Below are 23,268 nucleotides of genomic sequence, written 5' to 3'. Positions count from 1 at the left end.
TCTCTCTCGAGTGTTTATGGTAAACCTTGATCTCATTGTATGTAATTTTTTTTCATTACAGATAATGTCACGATGTGTTACTGTTGAGAACATGGTTGAGAAAATTCGTATATTATATTCCAGAAGAAATTCTTTCGGTATATAATGTTACTTGGGATTGAGAATCGGTGCATTGAGCTTGGATTTCGTAATAGCTTCATATTTTTTTCAGTAGGATTATTTTTAAAATATTATGTCGTTACATTGATGTTTTCACATCTATTTTTTCATCTATGAATATCTTTTAGGAGTAATGTGATTATTTTTAGACTTCGGAGTCGCATTGGCTACGCGTAATGAAAGGTCACACCGAGTAATGTTAATGGCCACGAATTCTATCGTTCGCATCGACTCCTGATTGTTTTACTGTAGGCAACTTTGACCTGTTGCGTTTGAAATGAGCTGCCTACCTCAACTTTTTCGCTGGAAACTAATGACATTTTTTTTTTAAGTTGCATTTTCCGAGTACCTACGATTGTGTTTCGTACGTGCGCGAGACAGCTTTTATTTCGCATAAGTTCTAACTTCTGAGATACTGTGTTTTATCTTCAAGTACATTGTATCCGGAGTCAAATAAAACGTATTTCAATAAAAGCAACAAATCGCAAATACTTGAGACTGCAAACTGCAAGTTCAAATACAACGACGAGCGACAGCGATGAATGAGCAATAAAATGACGTTGAGGTAAATGTAAATTACACCTCACACACAAGTTACACATGTCGTGTCATCGAAACAACGAATCATCGACACTTCGACAGAGTAGACAATACGAAACATGGTGTAAGTTCATATGAATATCAAAAATAATAAGTAATTTTGGTAAACCACAAATAAAAATTCAATGTCATACACTTGTCGTAAGTTGCAAACACTACATAAATATTTGATTTAGTGTACCTATTCTCAATTCTGTATATTCTCTTAACTAGTTGACGGCGATTGCCGAGAAACGAGTATTTTCTGCGCGGGAATGGAAAGAATGTTGAAGCGTTACGTCAGGAAAAAAAGTCACGTGCGTGTTTCAGAGATGATGACATTATGTCAGTGGTGATAGTAAATGAATATATATGTACACATACACACGCATTGCGTTCGAAACGGTTTTTCTGTCACTATGGTGGGGGCGGCGGTGGGGCCACATGCTTCACTTCGGCTGCCGCGGTCGACACGATGTATTCGGTTTTGGTTCATGCTTCTTATCGCTATTTGTAGCACCGTTTACGACGCTTCGTTACTGTTTTAATGATATTATTATTCTCGATAATTTAGTTTTTAGTTTATGTGCTGATACTTGTAAAGTGCGTTTGTGCAGTTCGGTTAAATTTGTTTGAGCTTGCAGCTTTAATAACGTGTATCGATTTTTTTTCGCAGTTCTTTTCGCGTCTATCGTCGATTTCGATTTTACGATTTGTTTGTTCGCGCGCGAAATTTCTTACGTGTTTAATCATTCTCGAGTGCGTTATCGTGAGTTCGAAATGAATGTGCGGTTGTTTTAAGGTGCCAATTTGAATTCACGTAGTACTTATTAATCACATGTAAGTAATCGAGTTTTTTTTTCGTATTTGTTTTCCTTCGAGTGAAGCTTTTCATCCTCTCGAGATAAATGACCGGCGAAAAGTAACGTCGAAAGTTGATATCTGTTTAATTCTATGTAGACGAACTTTAGGGTGTAAATTTACTTACTCGAAATATTTATTTCGAATGATACTTTATGTTACGCAGAGGTAGGTACACCTTATTACCTACCCATATACTGACGTGAGTCTATACATCTCGAAATGAGAAAGGATATTTTGACAGATAAAAAGACCGGCTGCTGTTGCTTCCGTTCGGTGATAAGCGCATCGAAAATTACTGTGCGGGTGATGGCAACTGTTGCATTACATGGATGTTCAATTTACTGCCTTGAACAAGAAAAATTTGCCTTTTTTGCCGGTGCCGGTGCTCTCGTATGTAGATGTACATTGTACATTGACACCTACTGTGCATTTCCGGTAAAATGTCATCACATTTTTGATGTTCATTTCCTTGCGAATTGAGTGAAACTTGGCAACATGAAAATTAACTGAGAATAATATGTGAATAATACGTAGTGTAGTACCTAACGTTTGTAATTCTTGAAAAAACAAGTGTTTAGAGCAAGAACACTGTTTGTATTGAAGATACTTTAATTCAGTTTTGAGTTTGGATTGAATTAAAGTCGAAATAAGACTGAATAAAGTAGAGCCTGCATAAGCATAAGTGACGTCAAAATCGACAAATTCAACGTTTCAGGGTTTTACCAATAAGCGCCGTTTTCAAAACAAAGCACCCAGAGCACCCTAGCAATATAAACTAAAACACCCATACAGTTGAAAATTCAATTCTCTACTGTGCTTCTTACTTTTTTTTCGTAAAATATGTTATATGTAGGTACATAGAACTAGGGAGATAATCTACTATGTTGTGCTTAGTTATAAAATGAAATAATTATTATATTAGCGGGTAAAGATGTGATGATCCTGAACTATCATTGATACTTTTAATCAAACTACCAACTACCAGTAATGTTAGATTGGATTATGAAACACTAATGCATGAAAAATCATGATGTTGAATAATACTCTTGCTTACAGTGACTTTTGTATCCCACAGTTTTCGGATCAGTGTGTAGTTTAATGAAAAATCGCAGAGATTTCAATTATTATCTACTGATTAAACTGCTTCATTGAAAATGAAAAGCAATTATCAACATTTCCAATTCAAATTTACTTATTTTTAAAACGATTTTACAATCGTTATTGTGAACGTTCGGATGGGATTTTCCCAACCATCTAGATCAGCTGATTATTCAAGTTTCCATGTTGCACTTGTCCCTGTTATGCTTATGCATTCTTGCTGATTATTGATTGAAATATGAGATTGATGAAACCCGGTTTCAGGCAGTGATGTCATTGCAATTTTTTTTTATTACGTTATTTTGTTTCGTTTCTGAAGTGATTAAATTTTTTAGTGTCGTTATTTTCTTATTTTTTCGTCATTTTTATCAAAAAAAAAAAAAAACAATCATTACGTTATTTTTACATCATTTTCATTTTATTTTTTCGTTATTGCGTAATTTCGTTTCATTTTTGGTTCCTTTTCGTTTCACTTTCATTGTTGCTTATATGTAAAATTACTCAGGAATCAGGATGAACTTCTTGCAGCTTGCTTTTTCGCTCTGAACAAATCTGTTTCTCACTATCACCTCTCCCCTCCCCCCACAACGTTCAACTGTTTTTGATAGTTAAATTTTAAAAATTTTGAAATTACTTACCTAAACTTTCATGGAAAAATCAAAATTTGGTAAAACCAAGGAAACAAGAAATTTGGTTCATCCCTCATTTTTAAATTTCCAAAATCAATTGATAGTGGTTTCGAGGCCTTTTAGAGCCTTCAGAAGATTTTTATGCATTTCTGCGTTGAAAAGATGCAGAATTTAATTTCGGTTCTTTCTGCAATTTTTTCCGAAACTGAACAGCCCAAAAATCCTCTAGAGGAAGAAAGCTCATTGCAGATTGGAGAATCGTTGATGGGGCGTTCACTGTTTTCTGAGAAAGATGACTTTTTTTGGGTCGGAAGTTGAGATAGACCTTCAATCTTCATTTTCTTCTTCTTACTTTTTTTTTGAAAACAGAAGCATTTTTAGAAAGTCTGAAAGGTTCAGTTAGTGTTATTCAGTTTTATTTCATAAATTAATTGAACATTTCCTTGATTTCATTCATTTTTATTGAACTAATAATTTTTTGGATGGCGGAGAGGGGGGAGAGAGAAAAATGTGGAAAATGCGCCGAAGATCATGTAGAAGTTTTGAAAAATCCTTGTAAAAGTCTTTCATTTCGATTATAAATTTTGTTGGGCATTTTGATTTGAATCGCATAGAATAGAGTTATGTATGGCTGTTGCATTTGTCTGAAAAGAGGATACTGCGAGTGCATTGACCAATCGATTACAATGCACAACGCAAAAATTAATAATTCGGAAAGACATCGAACGATTTTTTTTTGCCGATGTACTGTTTTCTCATTTTTGTAGAAAATACGTTTGCATATGAGTTCTAGCACCATAAATTTTTTCAATCACGGAAATTCGAATCATTGAGTTGAAAATTTGAGTTGAAAAATATTCACAATAAAGAATAATATTGCGTTTTTATCTTTATCGCAATTTGCACAGTATCCCCTTTTTAGCAACTTTGGAAGAAAATCAGCCGGATGTCAGTCACTTTGCGTGCGTTTTCGAGTCTTCTTCAGAAAAAAAAAAACTCATCAGAACTAGTGATTGATATTATTTGCGTTGCGTTATTAACTTTCAACTTCTACTTCCTTTGATTCATCTTTAGCAAAAACATGATAAAAATTGCATTCTGTTCAGTACCTAGCAGTTTAGTTTAAAAAAAAAAGATTTCTTACTTTGGTAGTTCTTGAAAAATACCTATTCAAGATCGAGTGCCCATTCGATTGAAACTCGTTTGAAATTTTCATTTGCACCATGACTAATGATTCATTATTTTTTTAATATTTTTTTTGTACATGCATGTTAGGTTAGGTTGGTAAATTTTAATCTATATTACCAAATTTAATTACTAGTAACTCGCAGTACCGGTATTAAATCCGATTGTGACTTATTTTCAAATAGTATCTTGTGTTTTCTACTCCCATATTTTTTTCTCTATCATTTACCACTATGCTATACTACCGGTCGCATCTTCATGTACTTATAGGTACTCCTCCTATTAAGTCGGAATCCTATGTGATTTTAATCTCTCGGAGATCACCCTGGCCAATGCTGAGCTGTCATTGAAATAATGTATTATTCGAACTGGCTCGCTGACTTGTTTTTTTTAAATAGTTTTTTAAACGTCAAGTTTTCTTAGGTGTTTCTCTTGTTGATACCTTACGAATGGGATTTCTAAATAAAGATAAAAATACCGAAGATTTAAAGCTTGCTGAAGAACTCGTCAAATGTACATAGACATACTATATACTAACGTACCTCTACCTACCTACCTAGCAGTACCTACATACGGAGAGAATAAGTTCTCAGCGCTGTAAATATTTACAAATGACAGTAAAATAGAAATCATCGCAGAAGTTCTCGAATTGAGTACTTAAAACAGACGTTTTGATAATTAACGCGATTTTTTAATTAATTTCCGAAGGTAACCAATCTGTGACATTCTACGAAAAAATTCAAGGTTGAGGTAGAAAAAAATTGACCCGAGGAGATGCTTTTGTATAAATATGAACGAAGTGATAAAATATTTAAAAATACTCGAACATATTCGAACGTCTTCCATCATTATTATATGATGCTTGTACGCTCGTGTACAAATTTTCCATACAGCTTTGACAGGTATACCTACACTAAGGAGTTGAAGAAAGGTAACTCATCGTTTGTGTGTTTCTTGGAATGTTACCAACGTTTTATTATTACTGACGATATGTGCGGAGAAATGACTTATTGCAAATTCTAGCATCATTGACTCATCGACTTGTCTGAGTTGTTACTTGATTATTTACTCGTAAAAATTTAGGCACCTACTTGAAAGATGTTGAGTTGAGATGATGTGTTGATAGTGAATGAACAGGCAATGTTTTTATTTAAAAAATCTGCTATTGTAGTATTTTAATTATACCTGTACAGAATCTCGAATATCTCCATCTGTGGTATTTGGTTGATTTCTTCGAAAAATACGTACGTTTACGAGTTAACTGTTGTATACGAGTACCTACTACCTACGATATAGATATTAATTTTATTGGTGCGTATAATTCTCGGTATTATATGAAATAATCTCGATAATAGAATAACGATGGAATTCGGTTGACCTCATTATTCGTAACAACTTAAGCTTACGAATTAGACGTATTTATATAAAATAAAATAGTCATTTTTCGTTAGCCCGACCATTTCACGTGTAATTTCGAACGCGATATCTGGTATTTTAAAATCCATCTTCGTTTTTATGTGATGCTGGGAGAAGCGATACGATGAATAAATTGAACGTGAGTTCTGTGTACTGGAAAACGATCGGCGTGTTAAGATTTTCAGTTTAGATTTTAATCCTTTAATAAACACATATAAGCTGATTATTTGATCGTTAAATTATTAGGAAAAAGCCAAGATCATCGGATATTTATATTCTCGCTGACGACCTTGTTAAATGATATCACTTATCTTGCTAGACTGGACCTAGCCAGTTGGTTCATTTGTGATAAGGTATCTAGTAGGTATCTACTCTATTACATAGGTATTCTTGAAAACTTGGACATTTGTACTATTGAGATAATATGTGGAAAAGATAACCCAAAATTGTGGAAAAGGTCCAAAGAATTATTTTTTACTGGAGTGAGAGAAGTGTCGATAGGCCACAGATCAAAGTATTATGAAACTAATCATCTTGAAATCAAACTGGATCGATGATAAAAAATATTCACATGCCTCACTCCTTCAGGTTTCTCACTGTCACACCAAATATGATTCTTAGTTTGAAGTTTCTCTGGAATTCTTCTCAAATTTTGTGTTAGAGAAATTTTCACATGCTTTTTTCCATTCCATTGGATTAAACATCACAATTTTTGAAATTGTCGAGGAGATCAGATGGATGAAGGGGTCTGATATTTTACTATCGAGTTTTGAACCAACTTCCGATGGTTGATTTTAAAATTACGTGTCGAAAAGGAGAGCAATTTATCATGAATTCTGCTCGACCATTTTTATTGAAATATTTTAAGGCTACATAATTCAAAAAATTCTTAATTCGAAACATGTATTCCCATCGATGTTCTGTGGATGAGGTGATAGTTATTTGAAAATTATCGTAGTCGACTACACAGTCATAATACTGTACAGTTGTTACTGTATTTTATAAGAACATTGAATTGAAAAATGAAAAAGAAACACATGAACAAGCGACTTTATCAACATGTCTGCTAGATTATAATTTTCTCGAACTATATTACCCCATGCAGAGGGTTTTTTCAACGGTTACATTCCCTCTAGATTACTTCCATCTATCAATTAATGACTGTTTCATGCACGAAAAACAACCACACATGGATCGAATATGTTGTAAGCGTATACAATATTATTTTTTTTTTTTTTTTGATGTTCAGTAATCTGTGCCCGTTTGTCTGTAATTGACGCCCCTCTTCGGGTGGATTAAAATGACGATGAAATTTTCAGTATGTGGTGTCTCTGTCTATGTTTATGTAACGCATTGACACACCTAAATTACCCGTATAATATGAAAATTTTTCATTTTTCGAATGTGCATGAGAGAATTGCCTATCTTTAGTATCATTAGCAGTGTAAGATGAACATAGCATAAATGCAGTGTAAATTTGAATAAATCTTGCGTATAATATGCGGTTGAGATGAAGGTATAAAATTCGATGACTCACGCTTTATTTTACTCCACTGTCTGAAGCATAACGCTCAGTCGCTCAGGTCTTTCCGCAGATGAATTGACGCACACGCGATTGTTGAGGCAATACTTATAGCCTATGCGTAGCCTGTGCGCCGTTGGTAGCATTGTACCAGAGTATCCACATTCTACATTGCACATTTAAATTAAAAAATGCTGTAAAATCGCCAAACCGTGAAGAATTATTCGCCGAGTTGACTTCCGAATCGAGTATTATTTTAGCTTGGAAGTAATTTTTTCTCCTCGTTTGGTAATTTATTTGTTAGAATAACCGGTTTAACTTTGTTGGATTATTACTGTATTACTGTTGGTATAGGTATACGACGAGAAGAAATATTCACCCAAGTCCACTATTATCATATACTAATGATTAATGTGCAAGTGTCGGATTATGACTGAGAACACGCGGTTACTTAGCATCTGGTAGTCGCCGTTGTCTTCGTCGTCTTCTTTTGGTTTCACTAGAAATGTGCGTCGAGTCGACTCGCTTGTGGATGTCTGTGATGGTATCCGTAGTAATACTCATTCGATCGATTGCGGCGAAATATCTAATCAAAAATTAGGTTTTCGAGGAATCAGAACGTGATGATTAGATATTGGAGCAGTTTCTTCCCCCCTCCTCCATCCCGTCCAAACGACCTGAGTTCGTTTCAATGGGAAAATAATTTATGTAATCATTATTTCTGTAGAAAGTCGTACAAATTGTGGTAAAGATTATAATTTCAAACAAAAAATGACCACTGAAATATTCAGCTATGAAGGAGTCATAGTGTTTATTTGGTAGTCACCGAAAAATTGAACGAGTTTTCTTGTTCGATATTCATTCAAGCTTACACAGACTCGCTCGTCCTTGAAAAAATGAAAAGTACTCGTTTCTGTTTACAAAGTCTCATGATTTCTGGCAAACAGATGCTAACTACGTACGTTTTGACAAATTGAGTATTACGATCACTTTTTTATTTTTGTTTTTTTGAGGGGGAGGGGAAGAATATTTGAGGTTTTTCAAAAATCGGTATCCGTTGATGAAAAATTTGAAATGTTGAAGAAATGGTTCATCTCAAGAAAAATTGTTTGGGGAGGGGGGGGGATAAGGATCCTACAGAAAAAAATAAATAAAAATGGAAGAATATTAAAAAAATATCCTTCTCCATTTCTTCAATCACAAAAAATTGATTTTTGGGAAAACTTGGATTCTATGTGGAGTGAGTTTTATTCAATTTCTCTCAAAGACTTGGTTTTTGAGGTATTTCAAGCAGGAATTTTAAAAGTTCACTCTGATTGTTTCGGGTGAAAATTGAATTTTTTCTGTTTTATCATCACAAAAAATCAGTTTTAAGTTTTTGAGAGGGACTACATACAAGTATAATATAGGGTTCTTGGGGGGGGGGGGATGAAATAACAAAATTTTGTGAAACACTATAAAAGTCTGTTTTTTTACGGGGCTTTGTTTTTGTGATATTTTGAGAAAAATAAGATGCTTGAAAAAAAATATACGTATATTTGTCCCAAGAGGACTGACAATACATATGTTCAAACTGACACCACTCTGTGGAATTCCACAGGTGTCAGTATCCATTAACTAACTTCCACCCAGAGGTTTCCACATCCACAGTGGTGTCAGTATCCATTAAAGAATTACACTGATACTGACACTACTGTGGAAACCTCTGGGTTTGTTTCCACAGTAGTGTCAGTCCTGTTGGAATATAATGGCTCCAACTAAATTGGTCGAGAAAACACACCCTGCAGATGAGTATCTGTAGAATATTGTGACTGCAATGTGATGTTCCATGGAGCAAATATGGCACTTCCTCATTTTTCCACCGACCTGCGATTGCATGTGTAGGTAGGTAGGTAATAGGTATATATCCTCAGTATTAAGTCTCCAAATACCATAAACATAATTTCTCAACAATAAAGAATCGTTGAAAAATAAGGTGATTGGTTTAAAAGTTGTCATTTACGTCTTATTTGTATTGTCAACGAGACTTTTTGCATGTTGTCGAATCACGTATTAACCCTTTCATCTACCCCGGCGAGTTTGCAAACGAAAATTGTAACATGTCTTGATTCGGCAGCAGTATGTAATTTCAAAGCATTTCGAAATCGTTGATTATTTTAGTTTTTGAATCGAACGTTACAGTTAACAATGGCTTTTAAATTGCACAACGTGCAATAACGTCTATATGGAGCGTTTAAATAGTACTTACCCTAGAGATTTTATATAATCTAGGCGTACGGTAGAGGTTGTACAATATCGATTGTATACATAAGAGGGTTGTGTTTAAATTTCAATCATTATACGAAACTGAGAACGAGAGAGAAATTTAACTCAAGTGTCGCCGTTGGCTTTTAAAAACGGCTCTCTTGCTGTGTGTGTAGGCATTAGAAGCGGCCAAATATCCTGCGCCACAGATGATGCTGAGGAATTGAGTACCTCTACCTAACTGTTTTATCCTAAATCCGAAAAGACGTAGAAAAAATTTCGATTTAGACCCATAGTGTACTTACTTACGCGACGTACGTTTTATTAAAATCGACGAAATGTTATTTAATACATTTATAAACACTTCATTACCGTCAAATATTTACATTAAAACCGTATAGCTCGTCGACAACGGCGGTGAAATTTCTTAGGGAAAAAATGACGCGTTTTGAAGAAGTTGTTCTCGATATGGTAATTTTTTTCAATACACTCTATGGGCGGTAATTCCATTAAAAGAATGTAAACACGTGTGTGTGTATTGCGGAGGTTATACAGACTCTTCTGGTGCTGGTGTCGGATAAAAGGACGCGAAGTTATACGGTTTTGATTAAATAAATGGAAATGAATTGTCTCTTTTCATCTAAGAGCCGCGACTCGCCGTAGTTTCCACTTGGGGTTTTCAACCAAACCAAATGATATTTCGATGTACGATACATGTCGGCGCGACTTGTGATTTTTTTCATGACAGTTATTAGGAGAAAGCTGTGTTGATAAAGGTTAATTTATCGATACGAGCTCGTCTCGATGTAATATTAATATCGATTAATTAGTTTTATTAATGTATTCATACCACCGCATCGCGTTCAATTTTAGTAATCTTCGGTAGCGAAATACGTTTTATGTATTAAATTGGTCTTATATTAGGGTCGTCCCCTGTGGTAGGTAAATGGCCGAATGGTAATTGAGGAATCAACGCGGAGAAAGAATAGGGGTACGTAATTTTCTCACTGTCTTATCTCTATAAATTTGAATTAAGCGTTGATTCGTGAAATGGATTTCTGATAAGGGGAAAATCCTGCATTTTTAATTCTTAAAAGTTGCTGTTGAAGTTAATTGGTTTGGATTTTAATGATTCGTTAAGGAGTCAATTTTTTTCACTTCGTTAAAGATCACTGGCTAGGTATAACTTTTTTCAAAAATTTGAACCTTAATCAAGAAGTTTGCGGTCGAGAATTATTTTATTATGCAATTTACTATACGTGTGTTTGTGTGATGAGTGCAGGTGTGGTGGAGCAAATTTTTTGGATCTATCTTCAGTTTTATCATCGTGTGAAGAAGGATACTTGAAATTGGAATGTTACAATTATTTATATGTGAGGGCGCATACGGAAAGGGTCCTTATGACCAAAAAAAAAAAAAAAAAAAAGTTCTCTGAAATTGTCGTAGGAACCCTTTACAGAGTTCCTACAGCAATTTCAGAGAACTTTTTTTTTTTTTTTTTTTTGGTCGAATGGACCCTTTCCGTATGCGCCCTCACATATGTGTGAGAGAAAGGGAGGAACGAGAAGAGCTCACTTCAGAGCCCTTCCACTCGAACTCAAATTCAGGAATCAGAGTTGATTTATGTGCAAATTTTTAAAAAAGTAGAAGTAAAATTGACCCACGAAAATCGAAATCGCGTTCAAATTTCAGATGATTTTGAGGTAAGTATACCTATTCGAACCGCCAAAAATTTCTAGTCCAAATAAAGCTAAATTGAAAGAGCCTGCAAAAATAGTTTTCGTCTCCGTATTTAGCCTCATTTTGATTTCGAGGAATTTATCAACATTCTAAGAATGGACTTCGAGTGTCTAAAATTTAGCTTATGGAACTTGGACTTTTCAGTTCCTCTTTTCTTTTCCCAGAAACGCAGTGAAATTTCACATCTAGCAAGTGGAACCGTATGTGGGGTCATAATTGAGTTTTGAACCTTTTTTTAAAAACCAAGGGGCATATAAAAGTTCAAAGAATTATTTTTGAACGCTTCAAAGTTTTTAGAAAAAAACTTACAGCACCAAAAATTGTATTTTTTTAAAGCCATATTTTAATTCTTGTAGGAGGATTGTAGATGATTCGAATCACGATTCGAATATAAAATGTGTCGTGATTTGACTATCAAATCATTTTTCGATGAGATTCGTATCATATTTTAGATGTGATTTGTGGTTCTTGATTCATCGGTCTCAAAATTCAAAGAGCACCAAACTTGAAGGATGTTTTTGTTGTTGTTGTTATTTTGAGAATGAGAGCGAGAAAATAAGTTTTTGAAGCATTTGTGGTGAAAAATTCTGCCGTCATGAATCTGGATTAATGGTCTGTTGATTTTTTTATACCGGTTCTATTTTTTTAAATAATTTTGTTCGAATGACTTGAATATTAATTTATAAACCGATTAGGTACCTATAAAGTTTCTTTAGATCACGGTTCCGAAGTTTTGAAAATGGATTTCATGTCTGCTTAAAATGTCGGATTATTCACATTTGCAACAATGAGAGAATTTAGAAATACTTACAAAATGTTTGAAACAAACGATTAAAGATGTTTCTTCTCTTTTTGCAAGCAAAACGCGTGTACCTATATTATTGTATAACCTCTCGAAAGGGTACCTTTACCAGCCTCAAGGGTATTTATATGTACATAGAGTACGCAGTAAAACTAAAAACCTCATTTTGTAGTATTAAAAATTACACGCATTTTCTCATACGAGTAACTTTCAGAGAACGCGTTTGTTTGTACATCTAATTTGTGTACCACAACGTTATACGTACGTACTTTGCCCAGAACTATTCGCCATTTATGAAACGGATACACGTGTCATTTGGATAAGTAGATTTTTGAGTGGATCTCGTAGATGTACACATGAAACAAAAACGGATGACATTTGTCAAACAACCGCTATAGTAATTACTTATTAGGTATCTAAAATAAAATTATATTTCAATTTTGAATCACGAAGTAGTACCTATAATGGAAGAAATAATGTAAACGACAAACGTATTTGTACGTTGCTCTAGCTAGGTAAATCTGGTGTACGATACGATAAAAAAAAAACTCATAAGTATACAAAAACATGTGCGTGTAACATGTGTAGGTCTAGGTATGCTTTACCTCAGCGATGCTAAAAACGAAAAGTGTCACTTGAACATTACTATACTATATCATTGCGCGAGTAGGTAATTTTTTTTAAAAACACATGCAACAGTCCCGTCCTGTTTGATCTTTGCAGTCATAGTAAATCACGGCTGAACAAATTGGAGAGGGTTCAAAACGCATAGTGTAAAAATCGGAAGTCGAAGTCGTTTATAAATTAACGACAGTTCAACGTATTTTTTATTAAGTCGATTTCGATAATAATTTATGTATTGAAATAATTGAACGACTACGACACCAGAGTGGAACTTGAGTGTGGGCGGTTTGCATTGTTATTTCTCCAGAGAGAGTCGACTGCCGTGATTCAATAATTCTTGAAACGTTTTACAAGAATAATTTTTTTCAGAGTGTCCATGTCCCCCTTCTGTTTTGATGTTTTGTCTAGACGGATTCAACACCAAAAATTACCTACCACCTTGAACTTAGTGAGCGGTATGAATTCAAAGGTGGGTTGAAGAGGTTACGAAATAAGGTGGTGATAAAAAGTACATGTAGGATTATTCGAATCGAGACTTGAAAGTTGAAATTTTTGAGAATTTTACAAAATCGGAAAAATTGAGTGCAGTAGAATAAAGTTGTGTTTCACCAGTTGTTGTGCTGCTACAACCATTCAAAGCTTATTTCTGGCTCTCTGATTCTGTGGATGGGCAGAACCCAGTGACTCACCCTCCAAGTTCCATTACTGAGCTGCTGGCGTGGGGTTATTTACCTAATTTTGAATTTTTCTCAAACCCAGAACAAAGTTTTACGATTAAAAGAATATATTGGTAAAATTTAATGAACTTGGTTCTCGTGAGTACCATAGGTATCGTAATTTATAAAACTAATACCTATACCTACTATTCGAATCTATGTACAATAAGTATTAGGTATCTACTTAATAGTTAATGTTCCGATAGCCTCCGAAAGCAATGATGTAGAAACTTGAATGAACTATTTCCCATTTCATTAATAAGTACGTATAGCCTCTGCGTATTAATTTTGCTTTTTTTCGTTCATTTCATCCAATGAAGTTGTATTCAAACTTCAGTTTTTTTTTTCTTGGGCTGTATTTAGGTATGACTCACAAAAACCAACGATTTTATATTTCACTTCGTTGATTTCAAGTTTTTCATCACTAGGAGATATTTTTTGCGTCTTAGTCGAGGCTAAACAAACGCATTTTTTTGGAAAAAGAACGTACGCGTAGTGGAATCATTTCATTCCTGAGTCATTAGACGCTTAAAAGGCAATTTACGATCTCGCCTTGAACTGTTTTCATACTCGTATTAAATTATTCTGGTCGAAAGAAGTGAAATATTCTACGCGCCAGAAATTTTTGTTAATGAATTAGCAAAATGTGTCAACATTTCACGCACTTGTGGTTCATTTACGCATACAATGTTTACAAACGGAATTTTCTTCTCGTGTTGTCGCATACAAAAAGATTTGACTTTATTGCTCGCTTCACTCTGCGTACGACGAATAAAATACGCAAAAAAAAACAAAGTCGGTAAAAATGAAGTATCCACATTCTACCTATCGTAGGATCTGGCATCCCACGTGAAAAAAAACCATTGGTTTTTAAAAATACCATAGGTTTTTTCGTACTACTTATGGTTTACCATAAGTTTATAAGCTGACCATTAGTATTTACTCAATGGTTTTTAAATTACCAATGGTTCCTACATTCACCATACAGTAAAAACTAATGGTTTGTTAATCACCAATGGTTAATCAATTTACCATAAGTAAAAACCATTCATTCAAAACTTCAACTAATGGTTCACCATAGGTTTCTAATTAACCATTGGTATAAACTCAATGGTTTCTTGAAAACCATTAGTTTTATTTTGGAAAACTGAAGTTTTCTCAAAAAGGAGGGCAAAACAAGATTTTCAAGTGTAAAAAAAGCAAAATTTCAAGTAATTTTCTGGAAATTCTTCATTTATGCAGGGAAAATGGGATAAACTTATGCTTAAGAAAAGCGATACCTGTTTGAGTATTAATTCATATTATTTTAGGCATTTTTTGAGAGAATTTTTCACAAATTTTGTATTTTTTCACAAGTTTTGATCATTGAACTATATTGTCGTGGTATTTTGAGCTGCAATTTTTCGTAAAATTATGCACAATTTCTATTTCTCATCCCCCTCCTTTAAAAAAACACAAGTTTATGATTTGATAATTGAAAAATTTTACAAACAATTGCTTAAAATACCACGACAACATTTCAAAATGATCAAAGTTGGAGAAGAAAATACCTAATTTGAGAAAAATTCTCTCAAAAAAAGCCTAAAATAATGTAAAAATTTCTTTTAAAATTACAAAAAAATTATCAAAATGGTATTATTAGAATGAAATTATTCTGTAGCGATTGTTTTACGTTCTCCAAAATTCTTAAATTTGTGCTGAGTAAATAAATAAATTTAAATTCGTGATAAAGTTTTATACAAAAAAATTTCTAAGTTCAATTTTAACAGGCATGTAAATTCAAAAATTGCCCTTATTCATCATGGAACGAGGTGGCCGAGTAGGTAGAGATGACGGCAAAAACGATTGGTAAGTGGGTAGTATGCAGGAGATATGGGTTCAAACCCCACCTAGGGCACAAATTTTTTTAATTTGGAAAATTTTCAAAATGGAATTTTAGGGCTTTATTTTAATGGGAAAGTGCATTTTAGCACTTTTTGACTATTTTGGTACATAGAAATGAATAAAACTCCAGTTTTTAAAAGGAATGGTTTTGTACCACTGGTAAAGTACCATTGGTAAAGTACGATTGGTAATGTGTCCGAAAATACTATATGGTTTAGAACCATTGGAAAAACCAATGGTATTTTTTCACATGGGATGTCATTTTGATTTCGTACAGAATTTATCTGATGAAATTTTAAAATAAATATGGAATTATATCGACTCGATTTACATTCGATATTCGCTCACCAAATAAATATATCGAATCGAATATTGGTTTATTTTGTACAAATAAATGATTTTTTAAATGCACACTCTCTCGAAGTGAACATTGATCTTAATAAAGAGACGATCAAAGCAAAGGAACCACTTTGTACTTCCTTATTGATACGTTGAGTAATTCTTTTTATTACTTGAAAAACTTCCAAAGTTTACTCATCCGCTAATATAGGTACTGGATTAAAAAAATTTATTTGTTTTCCCGCGTTTTTTATTTACGCAAGTCGGTCGCGTTTCAAGTGAAGTTGTAAAATAATTTGTATTTTATATAAGGTAAAGTGGGGTAATTCCGATATGGGGTAATTCCGATAGCAAGCCCTAGCTTTGTTGCAAAACACATTTTGGCACAAATGATGAAGAAAGTAGGTAGTTTTAGTGCTAACCTACACCCATTAATGATCAGATGGTTCATCTGCTCTGTTTTGTCAAGTCTGTGCAGTGTTCAAAATCTGAATGCCCAAATCCTTTGCTGCAAAAAACAGTGCACGTTTGAAACTCGTTTTTACCGTTCAAAACTTGTTGAAAAATTCTGTTTAGAAGCTGATATTTGATGAATACGTGTTAAAGTGTCAGTACCTCTTTTGATTTGCTTTTATAATTATTTGTTTGGTGGCATTGAATTATTAAACATGTAGATCATTTTTCATGCCGCGGGGTAATTCCGATAGCCCCAGCAAAATTGTCTTGCAATGTTTTTTCTCTGTTTTGATGTATTATAGTTTTAGGGGGTCGAAATTATCAAAGAAAATCCTCAAAACAGGGCATTTTTCTCTAGTTGGTCTAGTTTTAAAAAATTATGCCTCAAAAATGCCTATTTGTAAAAAAATTTTTATTTTTATTCTAATGATTCAATTTACATGAAATAAAAACCTAAATATTCAATAAATGGTATATTTCAACATTACTGGCTCAGAATTACCCTGGGAGAATTCCTTTCCTTATAAAACTCGTTATCGGAATTACCCCATTTTTAGGGTAATTCTGATAACTCAACCTTCCAAAATGTTTTTTCAATTATATGTATGAAGCCTTTACACAAATCACTCTTCAATATAGTCAATGTGTAGCTGAAGGATGTAGGAATAAAGTTGTTACATAATTTTTGCCCCAAAATGTACAGGAAATCCAAAAAATGAGAAATTGCTAAAATTTTGAATTTTGCCATCGGAATTACCCCACTTTACCTTAGTCTGTTTTATCTAGATACGATTTCCGAATGTGATTTTGGCCTCTCTTTTTCTCTAGTGTTTTGATAATAATGTCGTTTATCTAACGCCATTTGTTATTTTTATTTTTCAGTATCGAAAAAATTTCCAACACTATGAAGCAGTGTTGCGAAACGATCGTCCTCAGGTTGGAGAACATCAGGGAAAAAGGAAAACCGAACTGAACAGGTAACTTTCGTCACGTGTTTCGTCTGATTTCCATATGCAATTTGATACATTTTTTCGTGAATGTAACTAGTTGCCTATTTATCGGGTTTTTAATTAGCCTACTGATGATTAAAAATGTATTTAATTTCACCCTATTCGTTGTACATACCTACAGATTGGTAGTAGTTGAAGGGCGTTGAGTGTACTTGCCCGATCTTTATACAGATACTTACGGCAAAATGCACAATCTACGTGACTTATTCCACATATTTCCTGTCAAAATTGATAATAAATGATTAAAACAAATTTTCGCGGATGAATACCATTATTAACGAGGCACCATTTGCGAATAATTTTCAATTTGGTAAAGTTAATGAACGAAAAAAGGAATTCCACGTAAATGGTAGTCTCACGTGCGATGAGGATTTTTCCATTTTCACCATTTTTTAATCACGAGAGATTAATTTTTCTCGTGTTTGTTTTCTTTTCAATATTTTTCTTGGTAATGCGTTTACAGGGTAGATTTTAATCTGTGCGCGAGTTTTTCGTTGTATAAAAAAATATTTGTAAGTTATTACGGATTTGGTGCGAAACAGGGTCATCAAAATGGATGATAGTGGGATGCGTAGATATAAGTAGGTATATGACTCATTACGGGAAAAAAATCAATTGATAGTGGTCTCGATATGACTGCAGACGATATCTCACATACGAGCAAGTAAGAGATTTCCGGAATAATTTGGGCATAAAAGTCAGTCATGATAACGGTAACGCGTAGGATTACTCTTTAGTTCTTTTCAACAAATAAAGTGTCTTTTGTTTGAGAAATTTCGCCCAGTAGTAAAATGTGTTTATGAGATTTATGTAGGTAGATGTTGAATGTTTTTTTTTCGCTATTTCTTCTCTACCATGTTTTAAATTAGTTTATTATAAATGACCTGTAATAAGTTTGGTAAAAAATGAGTACGTCGAAAAACGAAGCAAATGATTTTCTGTGTATTATGAATGAAACTCGTTTTTTGGAATGGCTTATGAATGAAATGGGTCGTGGTTGGGGTTTTTGGAAATTCTGAAGGAAAGAGGAAAGGGGAGGAGAAGAAGTTCCAAAATTACCTACGTGAAAAGAACGTAGTGAAAATGGACATTATTGGGAATCGGGATAAGGGAGCTGAACCCAAGTAGTTCTTGGTAACTTCACAGGCAGTCAGGCTCATTTGCATTCCCTATTTAACATTCTAAAGTTGTTGTTTACATCTATCGCCAATTGTCCTTCTAATCAAAAATGTTTTTGTGCACCTAAAAGAGTAGGTTTATTCTAGTGCTCGGCGAGCTTTCATCTTTAAATAGTTGATAAATTGAATATTTACAAAATCATGAATTTCTTAGTTTTAATTTTTTTATTATTTTTATTTCCTTTTTATGAATTTTAGATAAAATGTTTTATATTGAACCATAATTCTTCAACTTTTCTCTTTTCTCTGTTTAAAATTGAATCGAAAACGACATAATTTTTTGGTAATTATCTTCGTTTATGGCGTTAAAAATCATCGTGCAACTATACCTATAAATCTCCATAAATTTAGAATTTGCGTTGTACAAAAATCATCTAGAACATGTACAGAAAACAAAAGTTGATATTTCAACTGCTCATTAGATAAGTAATTTTTCTTTCATTATGAATACTTAGATAAACCTACTGGGTAATTCTAAACCAAGATGTTTAATTATTCTACATACGCAAAGTGTTATCAAAATGAGTTGAGTTTAAAATATCTCTTTAAAAAAAAAGTTTCTATCATAATTACTAAACATTTTATCTAATCTGCTATGTTCTCTAATTTTTATTCCATTATTCAAATAATGTAGGTATTAACGTAAAGTTTTTGAACGCACAATCTCGATCATAATTTTTCATTATTTTGAACTTATTTACGCGGATAAGAGGCTACCTACTCGTAACTTTACCTATAATACACGAATACTAATTGTGAAATACGTTTCCATTGTATTACAACGCAGTTTTTTATTTTACCCCATCATGAATGAGCCATACGTTGCATTGCAGTTTTATATTCGATGAGAGAGAGAAAAAAATTATGGAACTCATGAAGCGCAGTGAGGTGTAATGAAAATATTTTTAGCTCACGTGTATTAACAAGTCTAGTTGTGTGATTTTATTACGTATACGTACACATTAATATGCTATAGCAAGTAAATTGATCGATTCGTGAGGTATGTGTAGATATTTTTGGGAAAAGGATGTTGTGCGGTGTTTGGGTGGGAAAAAAAGAGGAACGAGAGTAGGTACATGTAATGAGAGTCGAATCGTATAATAAATTACTTTATTGGTTAAATGTTTACTAATAAAGCAAACAAGTCCTTGGGCATAATGGTAATTTCAGTAAGACTAATTACACTCGTTTTGTGTTCAGTTGTACATAGATATGTATGTCCATGTGTAAGTTAAGCGAGAGGTATTAAGGTTTAATATATCAAGGTTTATGTAATACCTAGAGTGATATGAGGAAAATCGTATCTGATGGTAATAATGACTCATTATTGGGAAATTGACGGAATTCTAAGCACAAGAATTACTCTTTTTATTTTGACAGGTATAGGTATATAGGATGTGCGAGTGAACCGAGAAATATTGGGCACAAAAGCCATGAATACTTTTTTGGAAAAATATAATAATAGTAATGTATTTTTTGTCAACTTCTGAAAACCCTCTTTCTGGTCCAAATAATTTTTAAGAATGATTTGACAATTTTATACGAGAAGTTTTACCTAATTTAATGAAGATTTTCAATTTCGCAATTAAGAATTTTCCGTCTCGATGTTCTCCAGTTCATTTGCGCACAAAAAGGCTGTTGGCATTTGATTGAACATGGATGAATGTGACGCTTTACAAATGAGCTGGCGAATAATCATTGCATACCTAAATGTTACACATTAAGTGATTGGAATTTTTTGTTAGTGGGTACCATATTTGAAATTATTGATAATGATAACATTAGCGGTATTTTTGAAAAGAAGTTACTATATATTATATGTTTGAGTTTATTATACTTTTGAACGACCACTCATGCGAAAAATTTCATTCCGACGTAGTTTCATTGAACTCAAGTGATACCTAATTCGAACTTCGTGTGTATATTTTGATCTTTAGAAGTTATGAGAGCGAATGTCTAACAAAATGTTTCGAGTATGAAACTGAAAAAAATAGAAATGTACCCCTGTCCTGTACACATTGAAAAATTGAATTTTTGAGAACAATTTCATGAAACGTTTGGAAAATGGTAGTCGAGGGAAAATGTCCCAGTTCCCCTTCCATCCTCCAAATATTCTTTAAAAAATGAAAAAAAAACTCAAAAAGTATGGATTGAAAATTTTTAATCAGTGATTTGCATCCATGGAATAACTACGTTTTTACATTAAATTTCTTTTCAGTTTGGTTCCAGTTCATAAAATTATTACTGCTTTATGTAGTTGAATAGGTAAAGTGCTACGTAGGTAGTCAATTTCAAATCGAGTATCCTATTATTTTATTTTTTTATTTCGTTCCGGGAAATTAAAAATCTGCCAAATGATGCAAATCACCGAGCATTTTTTCCTCGAAAAAAATTTCAAGCAGTCACGTTTGTACATAGTACATCTTGTATGGTCTGGATGGATCAATTTTGGTCACTCCGTGTCAATATCATTCAAAAACCGTCAAATTTTTCCAACTTGGGAACCGAATATTTTGTTGTTTCTTTTTCAAGAAAGTCGTCATTTTCGGGTGAATTCGTATTTTGAACGTTTTGCATTAATTATGTAAAACATTAAAAGGTGTCATTTCTGAAACTGGGTAAAAATTTTGGAACGTAGTGGTGCCAATTTTTTGACCATTATTGTCGATTTCAAAAAAACGAAAAAAATTGATGAGTTTTTGATTTTTTTTTAGAGCTCTATTTCAGTTCCAGGAGCACCTCCCGAGCTAAAATAGTTTCTGAATAACTTCTAACTCAAAATGATCTATCTTTCTATACTTTTTTTCGTGATTCACCCTATTGTAAGTTACTCATTTTTGATTTTATAAAAATATCAATCAGTTGGTAAACAACCTACTGAAGCCTTATTATGTAATTTGAAATACCTGTCTCATTTCAATCCAATTTTTTCAAATTCAATTTGATATGTTCAAAGGAGCATGCAATGTACCTACCTTTGTTGCCATTTACGTAGGTAACCTATAAATATATTAAAGAAGGGAAAACAGCACGTGTATAATGTCTGTCTGGGCATAATATGGAAATCCCACATCTGTCGTTGTAAAAATAATCTAATAACTTTAGATACCTATCTTTTCAAAATGTAAAGTAGGTACCTCTACTAGTATACCTATCATGCGGTAGGTACTTTATACCTCGATTAGGACCCTTAGAACAGTTAGAACGATTATTACGAAAGTGAAAATTGTGCATGAAGTACGATGAGGACTCTGGTGAGATACACTTTACTTACAACTTATTTCGAGTACACACAAAATAGTTTGTTTGCAATGTTCTCGTATCGGCTTTATAACAAAACGAAACAAAACAAAAAAAAAACGATAAAATTACACGTTGTCAATGGGAAAAGCGTGAACAAAAATAGTCGTGTTCTCATAGACAAGGCGCGAGATACTTGTTGCGCACGGCGAACAAATCAAAAATACCCCTATGATTATTTCTACCTATCTTATTGTTGTAATAAAATAAAAATTATTTGAAATCGTGTCTTATTCGAACGAATGTACCGCGATTTGTAGGTAAGTACTCGATAATAATTGTACTCGGTTGGTCGAATATTCGGCAGTAAAAAGAAAGAAAAAGAATGAGAAAAATTAACGATTCATCACGTAAATATAATTAACAATGATTAACTACGCATGTCGAAATTACCAAACTTGACGACATTAAACGAGTATTTGTTAATTATAATTTTATTCGCGTATATGAATCTTGATCTTTCATCGTGAAGAACCATTCGATGATAAATTCGTATTCGCAGTATAATGTGTTCAAGATCTGATGAAAATCTTAATAAAATTAATTAAACTCGAGTAATAAATACTTCAAGGACCGAACGAGCAGGAAACAGCCTCCCTCTCTGTTACGAATTACGATGCTTCTTCGATTTTTGAAATATTTTTTCATCCAATTATTTTCGAGTGGAAAAAATCGCCTTCAAAACGAAAAAATTGGACAAAAAAGTTCATTTTGGATTAGAAAAATCAAAAAATTACATTTTTAGTTGGTACGAGTAAATCGATGTTCACGCGGGAACTTTTCAATTCTTTTTTGCGTTGAAAAATTTTTCGCTCAAAAGTGAAAATTTATAACCTAGAAGAATGGAGAGCTTGGCTCATCACAGAGAATGATGGAAAGAGATTCTACGCTATGTATCTGTGCGACTAAAACGGTAGGTTGTCCCGGCCATTCTGAGGTTGTTACGTTTTTCGAATTGTTTACGCGTTTATGGTTAAAACGGGCCGCGAATTGTGCCGTTACCTATGGAAACTTGTCTGGCATCTTATATTATCCGAGCTCATTTACAATCAACAAATTGACATGTTTGACGGCATTTAAGGCGTTATTAGAAGTCATACATATACACACGAATGAAATAAATATTAAAATGAAAAAGAAATGGAAAGTTTTGTTGAATCGAGGGGATCCGACGGGGAAAAAATGCTCGCGTATTATACCAGAACAACCATATGGTGGTGAAAAGTAAAGCGTGAAACCCAAAATTACAGGTTTTCAACGTCGTCATCGTCGTCACGTACCCAATAATACACCTCGAACCAACGAATATATACGACCGAGACGGTACTAGGTAAGGTACCCGAAGGCGAATGACTTCTAAATCAAAAATCACTCGTTTAGAAAAATCTCAAATACGACATTTTCTTTGTAGGTATGTACGTATTGTTTAAATGAAAGCGACGAAAAACAAAACGAAAATAAAAACCGTCACGATAAACGTACAAAAATGGAAATTAAACGTTGAATCTTTCAAAGGGCTCAAC

At 33.4% G+C, this 23,268-nt stretch overlaps 1 protein-coding gene across 2 annotated transcripts in view; it reads left to right on the top strand.

Moving 5' to 3' along the window:
* The first annotated feature begins 1,167 nt into the window (after positions 1–1,167).
* cv-c (crossveinless c) overlaps positions 1,168–23,268 on the top strand; it is a 180,592-nt gene continuing 158,491 nt past the window's right edge. The window contains exons 1-2 of one of the 2 annotated variants that reach the window (XM_065345940.1): positions 1,168–1,578; positions 17,140–17,234. The gene's annotated coding sequence lies outside the window, so the exon portion shown is untranslated. The remainder of the gene's footprint in view (positions 1,579–17,139; positions 17,235–23,268) is intronic. The other variant, XM_065345939.1, reaches the window with a different exon arrangement.

This window comes from Planococcus citri, chromosome 1 (assembly GCF_950023065.1).
Source record: "Planococcus citri chromosome 1, ihPlaCitr1.1, whole genome shotgun sequence".
NCBI lineage: Eukaryota > Metazoa > Arthropoda > Insecta > Hemiptera > Pseudococcidae > Planococcus > Planococcus citri.
This window is presented reverse-complemented; position numbering and strand designations above follow the sequence as displayed.